The sequence below is a fragment of the Chrysochloris asiatica genome, unplaced genomic scaffold (assembly GCF_000296735.1).
Source record: "Chrysochloris asiatica unplaced genomic scaffold, ChrAsi1.0 scaffold00124, whole genome shotgun sequence".
Classification (NCBI taxonomy): Eukaryota; Metazoa; Chordata; class Mammalia; order Afrosoricida; family Chrysochloridae; genus Chrysochloris; species Chrysochloris asiatica.
Genome location: NW_006408642.1, coordinates 1,373,293 through 1,393,139, shown reverse-complemented (window position 1 = coordinate 1,393,139; position 19,847 = coordinate 1,373,293). Strand labels below are relative to the sequence as shown.

General features: G+C 40.5%; 1 protein-coding gene across 5 annotated transcripts in view; it reads right to left on the bottom strand.

Moving 5' to 3' along the window:
• CTNNB1 (catenin (cadherin-associated protein), beta 1, 88kDa) overlaps window positions 1–19,847 on the bottom strand; it is a 46,738-nt gene that overhangs the window by 21,718 nt on the left and 5,173 nt on the right. The window lies entirely within an intron of this gene.

Genomic DNA, 19,847 nt, shown 5'->3' with positions numbered 1-19,847 from the left:
ATGAAGGGACTTGTGGGAAGGAGGGTTACTCTACTGCCTCTCTGAGGTGACTTTGGAATGAGGAGGAGCTAGCCAGGTCAAGATGGGCAGTGCATTTCAGGCAGAGAGACCAAGTACAAAGGAAAGAATGAACTTAGTAGTTCTGGTACTAAAAGGTGATGAGTGTGTAACCAGAATACAGGAAACCACAGAAAGAGAAAGGTGAGAACCAAAGATCACAAAGGGTACTGAGAAACCAATAGAGTTAACATGATCTGTAATTTAAGCTTTTAAAGTTCATATTGTCTACAATATGGGAAAGAAAACTGCCCAAGGCAAAAAAAAAAAGCAAAGCAGGGAGATCAGTAAGACATCATCCATGTGAGAAGTGAACTTCTGTGCAGTCATTACACAGAATTTACAAGGTCAATGTATAGAAAACCTTCTACAGTATCAAGCATGCCCAAGTAATATGCAGGACCAAGTGTACAGAATAACACATTATGACATTTGTCCAAGTGATCCTTTGTATTGTTTAGTCCCATTATGTTAGCAAAGCTGATAAAGAAGATTAAGAAAATGTTCTCAATAGAAAGCAAAATGGATTTCAAAATGGACTTTCCACAGAATAAATATGGAAACGACTTGGCCAACAACCTAGAATACCTCAAGACAAAAAACAAACTGCTTATTGGGTGGGAGGTGGAGGAGACAAAAAAAGCAGCAAATTCTTTGGGAAAATAATCAGTTTTCTGAAATAAGGAAACCAAACTTGTTGCAAATTAATATTATTAAGACAAATGTCATCCAATAAATTTTAATAAAGTAAGAGATTTTCATTCATATTTAATTCTTATTTTGTTAAGGTGGCAGTATTCTAAAAACCAACTGCATTCCAAGTTAAATATTGCGATATTTATAGTACCTTCAACAGTATCTTTTATAGCATACGTTTAGGATATTACTTTGTGATATCAGCTAGATATCTAATTTTCCCCTGGCATACTTAACAAGGTGTAACAATTAAATTCCTAACAACTTCATCTGAGCATAATAACAGAGTATTGGGATCTCACTCAATGTTCCTAGCTACCTCAAGAAGTACAGGTCTTCCTCCAATAATCAGATGAGAAAACTATTAAGTATTTACAATAAAAACACAGCTAATAAGGTGCTCAGTTAAAATTCAAACACAGCTCTATGTGATTGAGTCATATATGCTTTTCAATCAAGTCATATTCCCTATCCCAAAATTACAATTAGTATTTAACATTCAATATTGCAAAAAAAAAATGAAAAAGAAAAGTTACCAACTAGACACAAGTATCATGTGCAATACTAAAGAATTACATTTTTAAAGAATCCTTGGGTGGTAAAACAGTTAATATGCTCAGCTGCTAACCAAAAGAATTAAAGGTTCCCATTTACCCAGTGGTGCCTCAGAAGAAGTAGGAAGATGACCTAGTTTCAAAAAACCAGCCATTGAAAACTCTGTTCAGTTCAACTATGACAGATGGGGTTCCATGAGTCAGAATCAACTCCATGGGAACTGTTTGTGTTTTACTTTTAAATCGGTGTATTCTTTGCACAGTGACCCACAGCAAAATACATGTATTTTTTTAATTCCTAAGATTTTAATCACTACATGCTTTATACTTTCTACATGTAGCCAGATGACACAGTTGACAAGACAATGTAGACTTTTCCAACATGGGTTTATCATGGTAGTATTATTTCAGCTAAGTTTCTAGGTGTTAATCTCTAAATTCAAGTTACAGGCAAAAATGATGAAGAGGATCTGATGACCTCCTGAAAACTTGATGCATTGCTTTATATCCCATAATGAGGGAACTCAATCAATGCTCTCTGTGAGGGCTAGCATTGTACTATCAGTTCCTCAGTTTTCCAAAATGTTTAACATACTAAGTTTAAAAACATTTGATGGACTGAATCTTCGGGAACATGAAGGATTCATTTAATTTTTTCTGTGAAGAGCCAGATAGTAAATATTTTAGGTTTCTTAGATTATATGCTCTACATGGTGACTACTCAACTCTGCTGCTGCAGTAGGAACGTCACCACCAACATACAGGAACGAGTGGCTGTGTATGGGTAACATGTGTAACATACACCACCAACATACAAACAGGAACAAGTGGCTATGTACAAGTAACATATACCACCAACATACAGACAGGAATGAGTGGCTGTGTATGAGTAACATGTGTAACATGTACCACCAACATACATACATGAATGAGTGGCTGTGTATATGTAACCTGTGTAACATACACTACCAACATACAGACAGGAACGAGTGGCTATGTACAAGTAACACACACCACCAACATACATACATGAATGAGTTGCTGTGTATATGTAACCTGTGTAACATACACTACCAACATACAGACAGGAACGAGTGGCTATGTATGAGTAACATTTGTACTGAAATCTGGTGAACTGAAACTTGAATTTCATACAGTTTTCACATCATGAAATATTCTTTTGGATTTTTCTGCCATTTAAAAATTTTATAAACATTCTTAGTTCACGGGCCATATGAAACAGTTGAGGTGAACAGTAGGTCTTCAAGGCTTCAAATTGTTTCACACCAGTTCAGTCAGTCACAGTAAGTGAAATCAGCTCCAAATTTGGGTGACATGGAAAGGCAAAGGAATCCCTTCCAGGAATCTGATGCGGAGACTGGGTTAGTGGCAGGACTGTGCAGAGTGACGCTGACTGAGTAGGGGCATCACTGATTCTGACCCTGCCGGTCAAGAGACTTGGCTGTTAGCACACACTAACCTTGTGTTCTGAGAAGGAGATTAAGTTTCCAGTCAAATGTCTACCAATAATGTTACTCATTTCACTCACATTTTAGAAATTCAAGTTTGTTCCTGTTTTGCTTCATCAGCCATAACTGGACTGGGAAGAACCAGTTTGGAGCGGAGCCATGGAGCACACCGAAGGCAAAGCGAAGGCAAATGGGTTTACTTTTACTTAAGCACATTAAGGCTAAATGTGAAGACCTATAATAGGGTTAAGCAGACTAATAACAGGCTATCAAAAGTTGTCACAGAGGTTTTTCACACAGGTCACTCCAAAAATCGAATGAACAGATGGAACTTGACCAAGTGGTAAAAGAAAACCACATCAAGATAATTTATTCAAGAAAAATATTTTAGGTCATTATGAATTCTACTATGACATTCTCCGTGTTTGCTTGAAGGACCTCTTAAATTGGCAATCAGATTCTCAAAACTAACCTGAAACTTCAACAAATACAGTTATCAACAGGAGAGGGACAGGGCACTGGCATTTTGTGTCACAGATGACACAAATGCTGCTACTCTTCGTTAAGAAACATAGCTGCAAACAAACTCTATGATCTAACCCCAGGTGTAACAGTAACTCAGGGAGGAAACAAAAGATGCACCTATTCATTAAGACAAATTTCTCATCTTAAGAAACATTCTTTCTGTCTCCTCTCACATGTCAAATTTTTGTTACCCTCCCGAACAAAAGACATTTTACTGCCTTTGATAACTTTCCTAGTAATGTGGTTATCAAGCAGTCAAGAAATCAAAAGATGTATTATTGCATTAGGCAAATCTGCTGCACAGGAACTTTTTAAAGTGTTGAAGAGCAAAGATGTCAGTTTAAGGACTAAAGTGCACCTGACCCAAGGCATGGTATTTTCAATAACCTCATATGCATGTGAAAGCTGGACAGTGAATAAGAAGACTGTAGAAGAATTGACGTTTTTGAGTTATGGTGTTGGAGAATATTGAAAGTGCCATGGGCTTTCAAAACCAAAAGATTTGTGTTGGAAGCAGTGCAGCCAGAGAGCTCCTTGGAGGCCAAGATGGCCAGACTTTGTCTCTCATACTTAAGACATATTGTCAGGAGGGACCGTCACTGGAAAGGATGTCATTTTTGGTAAGGTGGAGAGTAAGAGAAAAAGAGCAAGATCCCCAGCAAGATGGACTGGCAAAGTGGCAGCATCAATGGACTCAAGTGTGGCAACAACTGTGAGGTTGGCCCAGGACCAGGCAGTGTTTCGTTCTGTTGTGCACAGGGTCACTATGTGTCAGTACCGACTCGATGGCACTTAACAACAACAACAACAATGTAGTTGTTATTAAGTGCTATGGAGTGTCAAATTGGTTCCAACTCATAGCTACCCTTTATAGGGTTTCCAAAAGCAGCTGGTGGGCTTCAATTGCCAATCTTGCAGTTAGCAGTTCAGGGTCTAGCCTTCAGTGCCGGATCTCAAAATTGAGACTCTCTGATACTTAACAATAGAAAATTACAGAAAGTAGAGTGAGCTATAAGAAACTTTCATTTAAAACTGTAACTGTTTTTGTTATCTAATTACAAAGAACTTCAAGGGCTAATTCCAAAACTTAGTTCCACTGATACATTATGTTCTTTGTCTTCTCATCTTACCAAATTGCAATGTTAATCAAAGAGATTTTTTTGTTCTACGAGAAAACTTTTCCACGTTATTTTATTTACTCAATAGTTTTCAGGACAGAGCAACAGCATTATTGCAATATATGAATAAATTTCATTTATTCATTCAACAAATATTTATGTATCCACTCCATGCCAGGAGCTTGCATGTTGCTGTGATTCTGGAAGCAATGCCACCGGAATTTCATATACCAGCAAGGAAGGGACACCCATGGTGGAGAGATTTCAATGGAGCTTTCAGACCAAGACTAGGGAGTAAGGTCCAGTCATCTACTTCTGAAAATGATCACAATCTAGCTGCAATAAGGAACTGAACATGCTACAATTGTGAGGGTGACACAGACAGAAGAGCATTTCGTTCTGTTGATCATTTTGTTCACCATGAATTAAGAGTTGCTAATGGTAGCGTAGTGGTTACGAATCGGGCTGCGAACCTTAAGGTCAGCGGTTCGAAACTACCAGCCGCTCCGCGGGAGAAAGATGAGGCTTTCTACTCCCGTAAGGATTTACACCCTCGGAAACCCTGTACAGGGTCGCTATGGGTCGGAACCGACTCGACGGCACTTAACAACAACAACAATAATATACAGTAGTTTATATTTTTGGTTTATATTTATAACAATATACTGTAGCTTATATTAAAACTGACATGGTCCTTCCACACTCAAGACAGCCAGTCATAAGTGAGTCATTAAGTAACAAGTAGGAAAAAGGGATGAAATGACACTGGACATGTGGAAGGTCCTTGAGTGGCCAGACATCTTTGAAGATAACCTTCAAGCTGAGAACTAAGGAAGATGCAAGGCGATTCAGCATGCAAAGAGCAAAGCAAAAGTCCAGAAAAATAAATTATGTAAAAGAGCCCAGAGTCAGGAAAGAGCCTAATGCCTCTTTCAAAAACTAAAACTTGAGACCTGAGTAAGTCAATTATAATGGAAAAGAGGGAGTACAAAGACGAAGTAGAAAATCAAGACTATGTAGTATTCTCTACCCTTTGGTATAAGGAATGTGTTTTGTATTCTGAGTACCACTGAAAGTCCATGAAGGGCTTTATCGTGTGAATAACTATTTAAGTTTTAAAAAGCCAGTTTGGGCTATAATGAAATAAAAAGAAAAACTGGAAGGGAACAAGCAAGAAATAATGGAAAGGGAAACCAGTAGAGTAGTTACAGCAATAGCTCTGGTACACCAAATGATGTGGGCAGGGAGGCAGAACTAAGGACAAGAAGGAGCTCTACTGGAGAAATAACTTTGGAGGTACAATTAACATGGTCTGCTGATGGACTAGGTGTACCCTTAGATGAGGGAGGAAAAGGAATTATAGGAGCTCTGGTGCCACATTGGTTGAATCACTGTGTTGCTAACAGGTTAGCAGGAGCAGCCTGCTTCATAAAGATTTACAGCCTTGGAAACCCAATGGGGCAGTTTAACTCGACAGCACTTAACAACAACAAAGGGTCACTGCTGTGGCACTGCAGGATAATGCACTGGACCGCAATGTCAGTTTCAATGGCAAGGTCGGCAATTCAAACTCAGCAGCTGCTCCTTGGAAACCCTATAAAGGGTCAGTATGAGTCGGAATCGACTCAATGGCACTTAGCAAATAGGGTTACTCTGGCTTGAGTAATTAGGTTGTGACACGGAGTTTAGCGACATGAAGACAAAAGAGTGTGTTCCTAGAATTGCACTGTGCAAGAGAGTAGACACTAGTCATGTGGCTATTTACATTTAATTTAGTATTAAAAAGTTCAGTTCCTCAATCACACATAACCAAAGTGGTCAGTAGCCACATGCAGCTGGTAGCTACCTGGTAGTGTTGTAGTTACGAGTCGGGCTGCTAACCTCAAGAGTCAGCAGTTTGAAACCACCACCTGTTCTGTGGGAGAAAGATGAGGCTTTCTGTCCCATGAAGATTTACGGCATTGTCAAACTTTACCTTACAGAAAACCTATTACAGACAGGGTTGCTATGAGTCAGAACTGACTCGATGGCTCTTAAGAACAATTAATATCATTCCAAAAGGAAAAAAGTAAATAATGCACCAAATGTTGTTGCAAGATGAAAGATAACAGCATTCACAATTCATCGGTCAACATGGAGGTTTCAAAGGTGATCTCAGCAAGAACAGTTTTTTTCTAGAATAGGAAAGTAGAATGTGGACTAGAATGGGAGCTGAAAGTGGAGATTATTTATGTGCACAAGATCTCCTTCAGGCTTCCAATGTTGTATAGCAATTCTGTATATGGTTTCGGAGGAGTGGCTGGTGAGCTTGAACCACCAACCTTGCAGTATAAACCGACTTTGCAGTCCAACACATTAATCCACAGTGCCACACAACAGAAAAATAAATGGCATTTTAGCCTACAATACTGATCCATTCAACAAACTTATAGAGCACTTTAAATTCCAGACACTGTTGTAAATTACCTGGGATACAAAACAGAACAAAGATTTGTTTTTAGAGATATTAAGTGTGCTACAAATAACAAACAGAGTATTCTCAAAAAAGTGGGAGGTTTGACAATACCCACAGGTGATTCTGACCTCAGTGGAGAGTTAGTGAAAAAGAGGAAGACCCCCAACAAGATGGATTTGCACAGTGGCAGCAGCAAAGGGCTCAAGCATAACAATTATGGCGATGAAGCAGGACCCGAATAGGGTTTAGTTCTGTTGTGCATAGGGTTGCTACTCGTTGGAGTCAACTTTAAGGTACCTAACAGCACCAGTGATTTCACTGAATAGGTAAACCCCTGGAGATTTTTGAACAGGTAAATGCTATAGGATTAAATGTGTAATGTGCTGAGAATACATTTAAAGGAACAAATATGTAAACAGGAACACCAATTAAGAGAGCCTCTGCAATACTCAAGGCAGAAGATTAAGATGTCATGCCAATAGTATGAAATCTGATTACGTGATCTATGACTAAACCTTCAGCTGCTCCAACATATACTCCAACATAAAGACTGAAAAGGGGGCAGAGGGAGGCAAAGGAAAAACTAAGGAGGAAGCCAGTGAGGTAATATGAAGTGATACACTATTGTTGTGGTTGTTAAGTGCTGTGGAGTCAGTTCCAACATTAGTGACCCATGTATAGGGTTTCCAAGGCATGGTTGGTGAGCTTGAACCACTGACCTTGTGGTTCAAGCAACTTTGCAGACCAGAGCATTAGCCCACGGTGTTTCAAACAACTGTAACAACTTTGCCAAATGCTACTAATAGGTTAAGTGAAGTTGTTGTCAAGTGCTATAGAGTGGGTTCCAACCCATAGTGACCCTGTATAAGATTTCCAAGGAGTGGCTGGTGAGCGTTTTTGAACCACTAACTTTGTGGTTCAAACTGACTTTGCAGTACAGTGCATTAACCCACAGTGCCACACAAATGCTACTAATAATATGTTAAGTGAAGTTAAGGACTGCGAATTTGTAACTTGTTTCTGTTGTTGGGTGCCATGGAGTTGGTACTGACTCATAGTGACCCTTGTACAGGGTTTCCGAGGCTATAAATCTTTATGGGAGCAGAAAGCCTCATCTTTCTCCCACAAAACAGCTGGTAGTTTCGAACTGCTGGCCTTGAGGTTCGCAGGCCAATTTGTAACCACTACACTACCATGGTGGTCACTAATAAGGGCAAAGTCCCATATAGGCAATTGTTTCAAGGTGTTTTGTTAAAAAGAAAAACAGGGACTGGAGGTGGTGAGTGTTGGGAAAAATAAGGTAGAAATACACAGGGCATCATAAAGCTCATGGAAAAACTCCACCATCTTTTAGTTCCATTTTCCCACAAACTTTCTGTTGTTGTTGCTAAGTGCCATTGAGTCGGTTCCAACCCATAGTGACCTGTATAGGGTTTCCAAGGAGCAGCTGGTGAGCCTGAATCACTGACCTTGAGGTTCAAACAACTGCAGTTTGACGCATGAACCCACAACGCCACACCAAGACTTTCTGTAGCTCCCTTATATTCATTTTTTTAAAGCGTAGTGGTTACTAAAGGGCTGCGAACCTCAAGGTCAGTAGTTCGAAACTACCAGCTGTTCCATGGAGGAAAGATGAGGCTTTCTGCTCCCGTAAAGATTGACAGCCTCGGAAACCCTCTACAGGGTCGCTATGAGTCAGAACCGACTCCATGGCACATAACCACCACCATGCTTGCATGCTCATGGAAAGAGCTAGGAGAGAAAGAACAGCCAATAACGCAAGAGAGAGAATGTCAGAGCAATATCCTTGGGAGATCTCAAATACAAATTAATCGGTTGGCCTTATCTTGAAACAATTCTTCCACAGACAGAATAGAAGGTAAAGAGCACAAACGAAGTTATAGGAGCCTGTTTGAATGTTTCCAATCATTAAATATTCCTAGACAAATAGAAAGCAGGAGTACTAGATGCATGAGAATGAAGAGGAGGGGTTGAAGGAGAGAGAAAAAAGTACAAAGTGAAAAAAAGAAAAGTGAACTGATGGACCAGGGATCACTGGGCATGTAGACAGGGACAAAATTCTTGAGGGTATATGGGTATATAAGAGCAATTATAATTCAAAATTAAATTTCAGCTGGGCAGAAGTTCATGGTGAAGGATACTGAACAGCTTGATCAACAGACTATATAAATCCCATTGGCACCCAAAGGGCTATTGGGTTTTAGTACATTTACTATAAGGAATGGAGTCCTAGTGTGGCACTGCAAGCTAATGCTCTGGACTGCAAGGTAGTTTTGTGTTTTTTGCCGCAAGGCCGGCAGTTCAAACTCACCAGCTGCTCTTCGGAAACCCTATTAAGGGTCACTGTGAGTCGGAACTGGTGTGGCGCTGTGGGCTAATGCGTCAGACTGCAATGTCATTTGAACTGCAAGGTTGGTGGTTCAAGCTCACCATCTGCTCCTTGGAAACCCTATAAAGGGTCGCAATGCGTTGGCGTTAACTCAAGGGCACCTAACAACAATTAACAAGAGTCGAAATAGACTCAACAGCACTTCAAAACAAGAGTAAGATGGGAAGACAGGAGGTGACAAAGAATTCTTAAGGAGAGAAAATCAGGGAATTAAGATGGCAGGTTAATACAAGGGTCCTCTACACCACACTCCTTGAAAGTGCCAGGCCATGACACCAGAAGCAGCTTTGCCTGAGTATAAATCAATATGGTCAATATGCTGCTTTCTTCATCAAGTACAGTCTGACTACAAAGTCTGATAAACTCAGTGACACAGGTGGCTGATGTTCTTGCATGAGTTCATTATCACAATTCCTACCCAAGTCACTTTGCAGATCAAACCACAGTAGCACTGCTCATGAATACAGACACCAAGAATTATGACAGAAATTTAGCCAAGAGCTACATGGTTCAAGCAGGAAGGGACTGAACCAAGAGTTAGTAGATAGTTGAAATAAATAGGATGTATAATTTGATAACATGAGAGTCAAAGATTGGAGTTTGGGATAATGGTCAAGAAAATAAAAGGATGAGGGTTGGAAATGTTAAGGCAGACATTTTGTAGAAAGGAGGGGAGTGATTAACTTTCCAGTCTAGGAGCGAGGGTCCCTAGGACCATCAACAGAGAACAGCGGAGAGCGGGACCCTACCCAGAAAAGCAGTGATGCCTGAGATGGAGGCAGAGACAATGATGTGGAGCGATAGGGCAGCTGGGGACTTTAGACACAGAGAGAGAGAGACTGTGTGCTGAATACCATGGGGGGCAGGCTTGAAGGGTATACCCTATGGTTGGTTGGTTGATGCATGGAGGGGATTGTAACCATGGCAATGAGACAATATATGATAGAATGACTGTAATGTTCTCGCATGTAAACTATCACATAATTCACAATAAAACATTAAAAAAAAAAAAAAAAATGACAAGGAGGTGCAGGAAACACAAACCCTACCTCTCTTGCTTTAGTAGTTGTTAAGGACCCTGTTTAGGGTTCCAAGGAGCAAATAGTGGGCTTCAACCACTGACCTTGCGGTTCAGTGCTTATCTGACAGTGCCACACCAGGATTCCTGCTTAAGCGGTGGACGGTGTGTTAAAAGAAAGCACTCACTACTTGAAAGGGTTGCAAGGAAAGTAGCATTATTAGTTGGAGAAAATAAAAGGGAAAAGGGCATTCATTCTTCGAACAGATAGGAAAATATAGAGGATTTGCACTCGACTGTAAGGTTGGTTGAACGGCTAAGCCAGGTCAACAGTTCAAATCTACAAGCTGCTCCTTGGAAGCCCTATACAGGGTTGCTATAAATTGGAAGTGACTCTAGAGCACTAAACAACATTGACATCCGTTTCTAGTGTGGCACTGTAGGATCAGCACTAAACTGTGAGCCACAAGGTCAGTAGTTCACTCTCATCAGCTGCTCCTCAGAAACCCTGTAATAGGTCGCTGTATGAGTAGGAACTAACTTAAACAACATGATTTCCAAGGAGCCCTGGTGGCACAGTAGGTTACACATTGGGCTACTAACCACAAGGTTAGCAGTTTGAACCCAACAGCTGTTCCTTGGGCGAAAGAGGTGGCTTTCCACTCCCATAAAAATTTACAGCCTTAAAACCCCTTTCCAAGACTAAGACTCAAGGGGAATACACAAGCAGACATGCGCTGTGACTGGTGACCACGTTGGTCACCAATAAGGAAAAGTAAGGGAAAAACAACAATGAAGCTGTGAGCTAAGTCCTACCACATTCAACAGACTCCTGTGAACCCGGGTGGAGACCTGGCTGGCCAGCAGTATGGCAAGACCTGGGGACTCCTGGGCCCAGAGACAGTGACATGGCCACAAAGAGCTAGAGCTGAGTGAAGCGTCCAGCTGATATAAGTGAGGGGAGATGCACAAGAACACCTACACATGCAGATAATACCCACTTGACCTGGCTTCAATGGCTGGATGATCAGAACTCAACTAGAAGAAGAAAGAAGCAGAAAAAAGGAGTAATGTGATACAATTTGATGAACGTGACCTACACCTATGGATGCAGTAGCTCAAAAGAGGGAACAAATCTTTACAGTGAGAACCATTCCCACCCCTTCAATATACAGGGTAGATAGGGATGGGCAACTTGGACATTGGCTACCCAAAATGGGGGCTACAAAGTCAAGAAGTGACTGGCTTACAAGCTTTCAAGTGGGAGCCTAGATTCAGAATGTGCGGAGGAAGATAGAGTAGTATACAATCTGTGTGGTTGGGGCTGATGAAAGGAGATGGGGATAGGTCCCTTGTGGTTCAATAGTGAATAACTGCTCTTAGGACTGACTGTAAGAGTTGGAGATGTAAAGGTAGATGTTTTGTAGCAAAAGGAGGGGAATGACTGACTTGACGAAGGTCCCTGGGACCATCAAGGGAGAAGTATGGAATGCGTGACCCTACCCGGAGAAGCAGTGATGCCAGAGATGGAGGCAGAAACAATGACATGGAGAGATGGGGTGGCTGGGGACTCTACACCCAGAGAGGGAGTGGGGCTGTGTGCTGGCGACCAGGGGGTTGGGGGGCGGGGGGCAGGCTTGCAGTATATACCCTTTGGTTGGTTGAAGATGCATGGAGAGGACTGTAACCATGGCAATGAAACTATATACAATAGGATGAATGTAAAGCTAATGTTCTCCCATGTAAACGATCACATAACTCACAATAAAACATTATTAGCATATACATGTCTAGTATTAAGTACAAATCCTAACTGTTGGCAATCTTTGGGAGTGAAACCTTTTACTTTCTATAGTTTTAAACTTTGTATATTAAAAAAAATATTTTCACTTTTAAGAATTAGAAAATTCACAAAGATATGTTCAGTAGCAAAATAAAAAATGAAATTATCTAAAGATGTGTTGGAATATTAGAAAAGACTTTTAACCCCTTGCAAGTGACTCTTCATACATCATAGGAACACACACAAATTTACAGCCTTAGAAACCCTACATAGGGTCACTATGAGTCAGAATAGAATGGATGACCACGGGTTTGATGGTCTGTTTTTTAAATATGAGTTCGAAAAGGCACAATGATTTCAGATAATGAAAAAAGGTGGAAGATGGGAACCAAAAAAGTCATAGGGGTTAGCAGGAATAAGTTTAATAAAGACAGAAAGACAGCTGAAGTAGGAAGAGTCTTTGAAAAAGCCTGTGGCAAAACTGGCCCATAATCAGAACACAATACTTCCTCCATTATAAAGACAAGATGCACCCTCCATACAAACTGATTAGTGATAAGTGAAGCAGTTCTAGCTTTGCTTCTGATGGGGAAAGGGAAGGTCCTCTTGTCTTTTCCCAGCTTCCACTGGTATTCCTAGACGTCTAATCTCTACATTTTCTAGGCTCTCACTTTTTTGCTCTTTGGAGAATGACACAGAATAATGAGCACTGCAATTCAGGGTCCAAGAAAAATGGCAAGCAGAATAAAAGCAAGAAATAAGTATCAGATACAAAATAAAAGCTTTATTACATGAACGGATCACAGAAGTCAAAACTATCACAACTACAAGTTACAATATAAAAATGTTCAGATTCCCATTTGATTTTCCATAAAAAATAAGGTGTCAAATAATAAAATTCATATAATAGTTGGGTATGAATACTAAAACTGTACACTTAACCAAAATACTAGAAAACTCACTTATGAAACCATTCAAAGAGTACTGTGTTGGGTTAAACGTTGGGCTTTTGGTTGGGCGAACCAAAAGGTTGAAAGTTCAAACACACCAGAGAAAAATTAGGCTGTCTGTTCCTGTAACTATTTACAATCTCGGAAATCCTTACTAAAGAGCAATTCTACTCCATATCCTATAGGGTCAGAATCAACTTGGCAAGCAGAATATAAGCAAGAAATAATGATGGCAAATGGCAGTAGGGCTTTTTGGGCTGAGTCTTGTAATGTTTGACACTGCCACATTCTTGCAGTGGTTTAGAAATTAATTTAAAAGCCTACAGTCAGCACTTTCCTACACTGCAGGGGAATGGCACTCCAGTTGAAAGCCTCCATAGTTAGTTGAAAAACACTTCCAAGAATCCCTTGCTCCTCCCTCCTCCCTTATACATGTGGCATTCATCTAGTATATGGAAAACTTCAGACAGATTCACTCCCTACAACAGTACCCTAAAACTACTTACACTTACAAAAAAGAAAAACAAAAAAACATTCCTGAGTACAGTTCTTAAAAGACTGCTAATAGGTCTTGAACCTATTTCATATTAAAATTAGGAGCAGTTTGCACCAACCAGTCCATTTACAATCATCTTCAAATTGCACTGACAAAAAAATGTTGTTATGTACCATGGAGTCAGTTCCAACTCGTAACAACCCTATACAGGGTTTCCAAAGCTGTTAATTTTTACAGGAGCAGAAAGCCTCATCTTTCTCCCAAGGACAAAGTTCCGAACTGCTAACCTTGAGGTTCACATACCTATTCGTAACCACTACACTACCAGAGATCCTTGGTAAGTGCCATTATGCACATTAAAATCTGACTTTCCTGCTTCAGTGAGGGGATTTGATGATCTGGCAACATGAGCTAAATTCCCAAGACATTGGCTAGAGTAAAAACGGCTGCTTAGATGGGACAAGTACTCTCCAATTAGCCTGATGCCTGCCAGGTCCTGGAGACACCATACCATAATGAGACTCATCCTATATGGCTTGTAAAAGCAATCTTATTTTAGCTACCTTATCTTGGACATCATACTGTTGCATGCCGTATTAATGAACACAAGTAGCTAATTCCAAGAATTAAATTTACTCCCTAACAGGTAGTAAAAATTACTCTTTAAGCTATACATGCATATTTTATCATATTTACCATTATTTCTCATAAAAATCTTGGAAAACTGAAACAGCAGCTATTTGACACAGTCAACTTGGATATCATTAACTACAAATATGATCCTTATAGGAGAAACATTTAATTCACTATGGGAAAAAACCACTCTAACATATTAAGCAATTCAAGTGTTATTGCTTAAAAAAATAACAGAAAAGCTCTAGGTATAATACATTTTAAGTCGTCAAAAACATCAATGTTTCCACAAAATTAGACTGAATTCCACGTGAAGCAATGAATGATACTCATTTTCCTTAACTGTGCTCTAGTTTCCTCTCCGTTTTAGTCACATCTTTTCGAAAACAAAGTTCAAACTCTAACTAAGAAGTTCCAACCTGATAATATGACTTTCAAATTCTAATTTTGACTTTATTTAACAGGAATTAGTGTTATTCCTACTGCTAATCAGACTCCAATCTGAAACAAGTATTTTCAGAAAATGTATAAAGCATGAAATTTAGCATACGGACCTACAAAAAATAGTGGAAAATTTTAAAGTATACTGCATCACACAATTGTGTGTAATGCCTTACACTTCATGCTGTTAGCGCTCTTGAGTCGGTTCAGACTCAATGCGACCCTGTCTGAGGAGCTCATTCGAACTACCAACCACCTTGCACTTAGCAGTTTATAGTGCTTCCACACCAGGACTCCTTATACTTGCTTAGCTTTATATTCTATTTCAAATATGCTGACTCCATCTGTATTAGCTTCACTTCTAATTCCTAACACAGATATAGTATCTTTTGTTAATATATAAATTGAGTACTTACAGCTTAATATGCAACTGATTTCAGACAAATTCTTCAGTAACTTCTGAGAATTTTAGTTTCTGTAATTCCTTAATGTGACTGCACCACTCTTTTACCACTAATACTGTATTGTTTTCTGTTTATCATTCAAATATATGTAAGTGGAACAACTGTCTATTTGTTATTATTAAGTGCCATCAATTCTGACCCATAGGGACTACACAGGGTGTCCAAAGAGCGCCCAGTTAACTTGAACCGCCAACCTTGTGGATCAAACTGACTTTGCAGTTGACCACATTAACCCATAGCACCACACCAAGACTCCACTGCCTAAAGTGACCTAAACAAAACTCCCCAATTGTAATTTTGACATTTCTCCTAGAAATATTAGTTGAGATAGCGACTTTTTCTCAAGCAGGTTTTAATGAGCAATGTTGATATGAACAAATTCTAGAATTCAAAAAGTTTCTTGACATGCTTTCTCATCATCAAAACTATTCACAAATATCCTCTACACACACTTGCTGTGGGGGTAAACAAACAAATGTTACACTATATCCACTGGAGGGCACTCAAAGTGACCAGAAGGATACAATAAAAACATGCCCTAACATTGCTGCTTCAGGTCTGAAAGACATTTTGGGGGTGGAGATGTCTCTTGAAAGGAGATGTCCACAGTTAGCCTTGATGAACAAGCTCAAAAGGTGGTTTAAATCACAAATTTCAAATTGGTTCTTATGTATACACAAGAATCACCTGGGGATCTTGTTAAGTCTTGTTAGACTGCAGATTCTGACTCAGTACATCTTGGTGGAAATGCAAATTCTCAGCAGGGGATCAAAGGAACCACTTTGAAGCCTTACTTTCAACCTTAAAAAAGAGTTTCTATTTTACAAACTTTCTCCAAAGAGATCCCCCCTCTTAGAGAGAAAGGAGATTATGTACAAACTTCAAGGATAGCAGAGTTCAGTCTCAACAAATGAATCCAGGCTTCAAACTAAGTCAAGTTTAGTCTTGCACAGAACACAAAGGCAGTATTAAGTAAACAGAGGAAATCACAGAACTTTCTCGAGTTTAAGAAATGAAAATCTCTGAGTTAATGCCTACTCATTTTCAAACAACACAAATCACATGCTTATTACCTATCTTCCTTTTGTGAAACCGGAGAAGCACATATTTACTTTAGCCTATTAACCTAGTTGTCTACCACACAATTAGAACAATATTGCATAAACAATAGTCTATTCAAGTACAGAAATAGACTGATCCTGCAAATCAATATCCTTCTAACAAAGGAAAAAAAGCAACAACTAAATTATCTGGGCAAATAATTCAGAAGCAGATTCTAGTCCATGATTACTGTTTATTTCATGGTATAAATGTGTTTTCAGGCAAGCTACTTCAACAATACTACAATCCCAGTAAGAAAAGGACTGTAAGAAAACAACTAAATTAATCTAAATAAAAGTTTCAAAGATACTGCTACAAATCAACATGCAGCACTACATATTAGTTGCCAAATTTTTTACTGGAAGTTTATCTTGTTCTAAAATAGCATTCATTCTTTCCACCTTGGGTTAGCAGTCAAGCATGCTTGAAACAAAGTTCAAAGTACAAACTTAAAATTTACCGCCTACTTTTCTATAATTATCAACTAGTAGCCCAGAAAAAAATAAAATCAAAACTTGAGAAATGTATTGTTTTATTTCAATAACACAAGCTTCATTTGGATGAATATATTTGTATACTTCATTTCTGGTGTTTAATGTTATTGCTACTTATAGACATGAAGAATGATACATTGTTGATCACTCCAAGCCCCTTCTAGTTTCAACATTCATCTTATCATGCCTCTTCCCCTCCACGACCTCCCCCCAAAAATATATTTACAGATAAGAGTTTTTCCAATCTTTGCATCTCAAAGTATTATTTGGAGAGAAACCTGCCTATTTCATGTTTCCCCTTTCCATCCTGGAGGATTGCTGGTGTTAAGTCCCAAGTAGGTTCTGTCTCGTTGTTGTTGTGCAGTGCTGGAGAGTCGGTTTAACCCACAGTGACCCTGTATAGGGTTTCCAAGAAGCAGCTGGTGAGCTTGAATCACCGACCATGGGGTTCAAATGGCTTTGCAGTCTGGCTCGTTAGCCCACAGCACCACACCAGAGCTCTGTCTCATTACAAGCGTGTATACGGTAACCAAGGTGGCTTTTAACTGCCAACCTTGCGGTTAGTTGTTGTCGTTAAGTGTCCTCAAGTCGGTTCAGACCCACAGCGACCCTGTAACAGAATTTCCGAGGCTACAAAGCTTACGGGAGCAGAATGCCTCATCTTTCTCGCGCGGAGCAGCTGGCAGTTTTGAACTGCTGACCTTAAGGTTCGCAGCCCGATTCGTAACCACTACGTAATGTTTATTCTACAGTGCCACACTAGAACTCTATCTTTGAGGATTGTTATATTTGTTAAGTGCCGTTGAGTTGGTTCCGACCCATAGCAACCCTGTATTGTTAAGTGCCGTTGAGTTGGTTCCGACCCATAGCAACCCTGTATAAGGTTTCCTAGGGGCAGCTGGTGAGTTTGAACCGCTGACCTTGCGGGTTAAACCTATTTTGCAGTCCAGCACATTAACCCACACAGCACCACACAGGATGTTGTTGTTGTTATTAAGTGCCATCGAGTCGGTTCCGACCCATAGCTACCCTGTATAGGGTTTCCGAGAAACGACTGGTGAGCTTGAACCACCGACCTTGCAGTTCAAACGGCTTTGCAGTCTGGCGCATTAACCCACAGCGCCTCACCAAGATAATATCTATTAAAACAAGCATATGGAACTCCCATTTATGACTTTTACTCCAGCCATCACTAAGAACAGTAGAAAGCGTAATTCAAAGTTCAGTACTTTTTAATACAACGTAATTTTTTTCTACGCAATCTTTTAAGCGAAGTAATCAAGTAGCAACAAAATGAAGAAAGTAAACTCTTGAATGGTTCTTGACACGTGGTATATCACAAATGCTTCATTTTAATTAGCTACCTTAGGAAACTACAAGGGTTCGTTTTCCCTGACAACTATCTAAAATGGAAGACTCTCAGGCCCCGTACCCACAGGACTCTAAATTACATGCTATACTAAGCTTTCTAGTGCAGTCAGTTTTTTACTTCCCCTTCATGGACTTCAGACTTGAATAGTCTCAGGGTTCTTTTAATCCTATAGAACAGTCCTCTGCAAGTTTTTCAAGTTTTTCAGTTACTGTTGCAATTACTTTAGTGCCTTGTCCTTGTACATGGCCTTTAGAACAAAGACTAGGTCAAAATAATGAATATCGGGTGCAAATTAATCAAATTTCGTCTGGTGTGAATGGCCAGTCTCAAACCAGGATTTTTTCATTTTTTAATCCAGAGGTCTTGTGGTTTTATTAAAAAAAAAAAAAAAAAAAGATTCCGAACCACACTTTTGGTCACTAATTTAAACAGGAAATAATAAGATATCTAATTAGAATTTCTAGTCTTCTCTAATATTACTTTACGGTGAAGGTAAGGTACCAAGAAAACCTCTCTCTTAAGGTATGAATGTTGACCAAGTGACAAATAATGAAATGGCTTCCTAATTCCAGACACAATACTTTCTAATTTAGCAATCTGAAAAACATTCGCCTAGACTTTATCAAGGGAAACGAAACGCAGCCGTCTCTTCAAGTTGCCATCACTATTCAGGATACAAAGCTCTCATTTCACTAAAACCACCCTCGATTTCCTTTTGCCGACCTCTGCATACCAGCAGCCCCTTCTCTCTCTATTCACCACTCACACACTCAGGGGGAGGGGAAACCACAGATGTCTGGAAGATACAAAGTATGAGACAATGCTCCCTCCAACAGCGAACAGAAAACCAAGGAAGCAACTACAGCAAACTGCCAAAGCCTTCAAGCTTTAGCCGATTCAGAAGAGAGCTGTGGGAATCTAACTTAGAAACTCTTCAAGGGAAAAAAAAAAAAAGTCTCCCTCACCCCACCCCACCCCCAGACAAAACACTGAAAGACGTGGCCGTGCTAGAATTACAGTGGCTCAATTTTGTAGCAGGGGGGAAATTCGCTCGGCTTGGTGTGTGTGTGGGGGGGGGGGGGGTAACTCTAAAAATACAGTTAAATTGTAAAACTAGTTGCATGCATTGCTTTGGCGAACAGATTTCTCAAAACAGAAGCTGAGTCCCGCGTTTCACTTTATATGAAGCAATAAACCAGTCGCCCTCGGACCTTCTCCCCCCACCCCTTTTTACTAGGGGTCTCACACCCACCTCCATAAACCCAAGACTCCCAGTAACATTACACGCGTCGCCGCTGGCTTTCACTCACTTGGCCGACAGAAGGAAATACGAGGGGCAAACATGGATTTTCTGCGTGCAAACCCTACTGGCGCGCCGCACTGGCTGCACTAAGAGTTTGGTTCCTCTAAGGCTTAAAGTTGCTTCTATTTTAACAAGCGCCAGTGCCAAACTCGCAGAAACAAGGCATGAAATAATTTTCTTATACTCTTTGGGAAAGAAAAGGGGAGATCCAGAAAGCCCACTGGCTGTGCCCCTACGGCAGGGGAGACCTAGGGTAGTACCCCTACCCCAGCACCCGAACCCCAACTCTGGGCTCCGGCTGAGAAGGCGGAGCCCCCGCCCCCACCCCAGCGCATCCCGAGGCGCAGGGTCCCTCCCCCAAACTCGGCCGCGGCCGGAGCCCCGGACGGAAACCACGGCCCCCCCACCCGCCGGCCATCCGGGCTCCTGGACTAGCCCCCGCGGCGTCCCCTCTTCCCCCAAACGGCGCCCCTCGGAGCAGCCCGACTGGAATCCGGGCCCGGCCGCC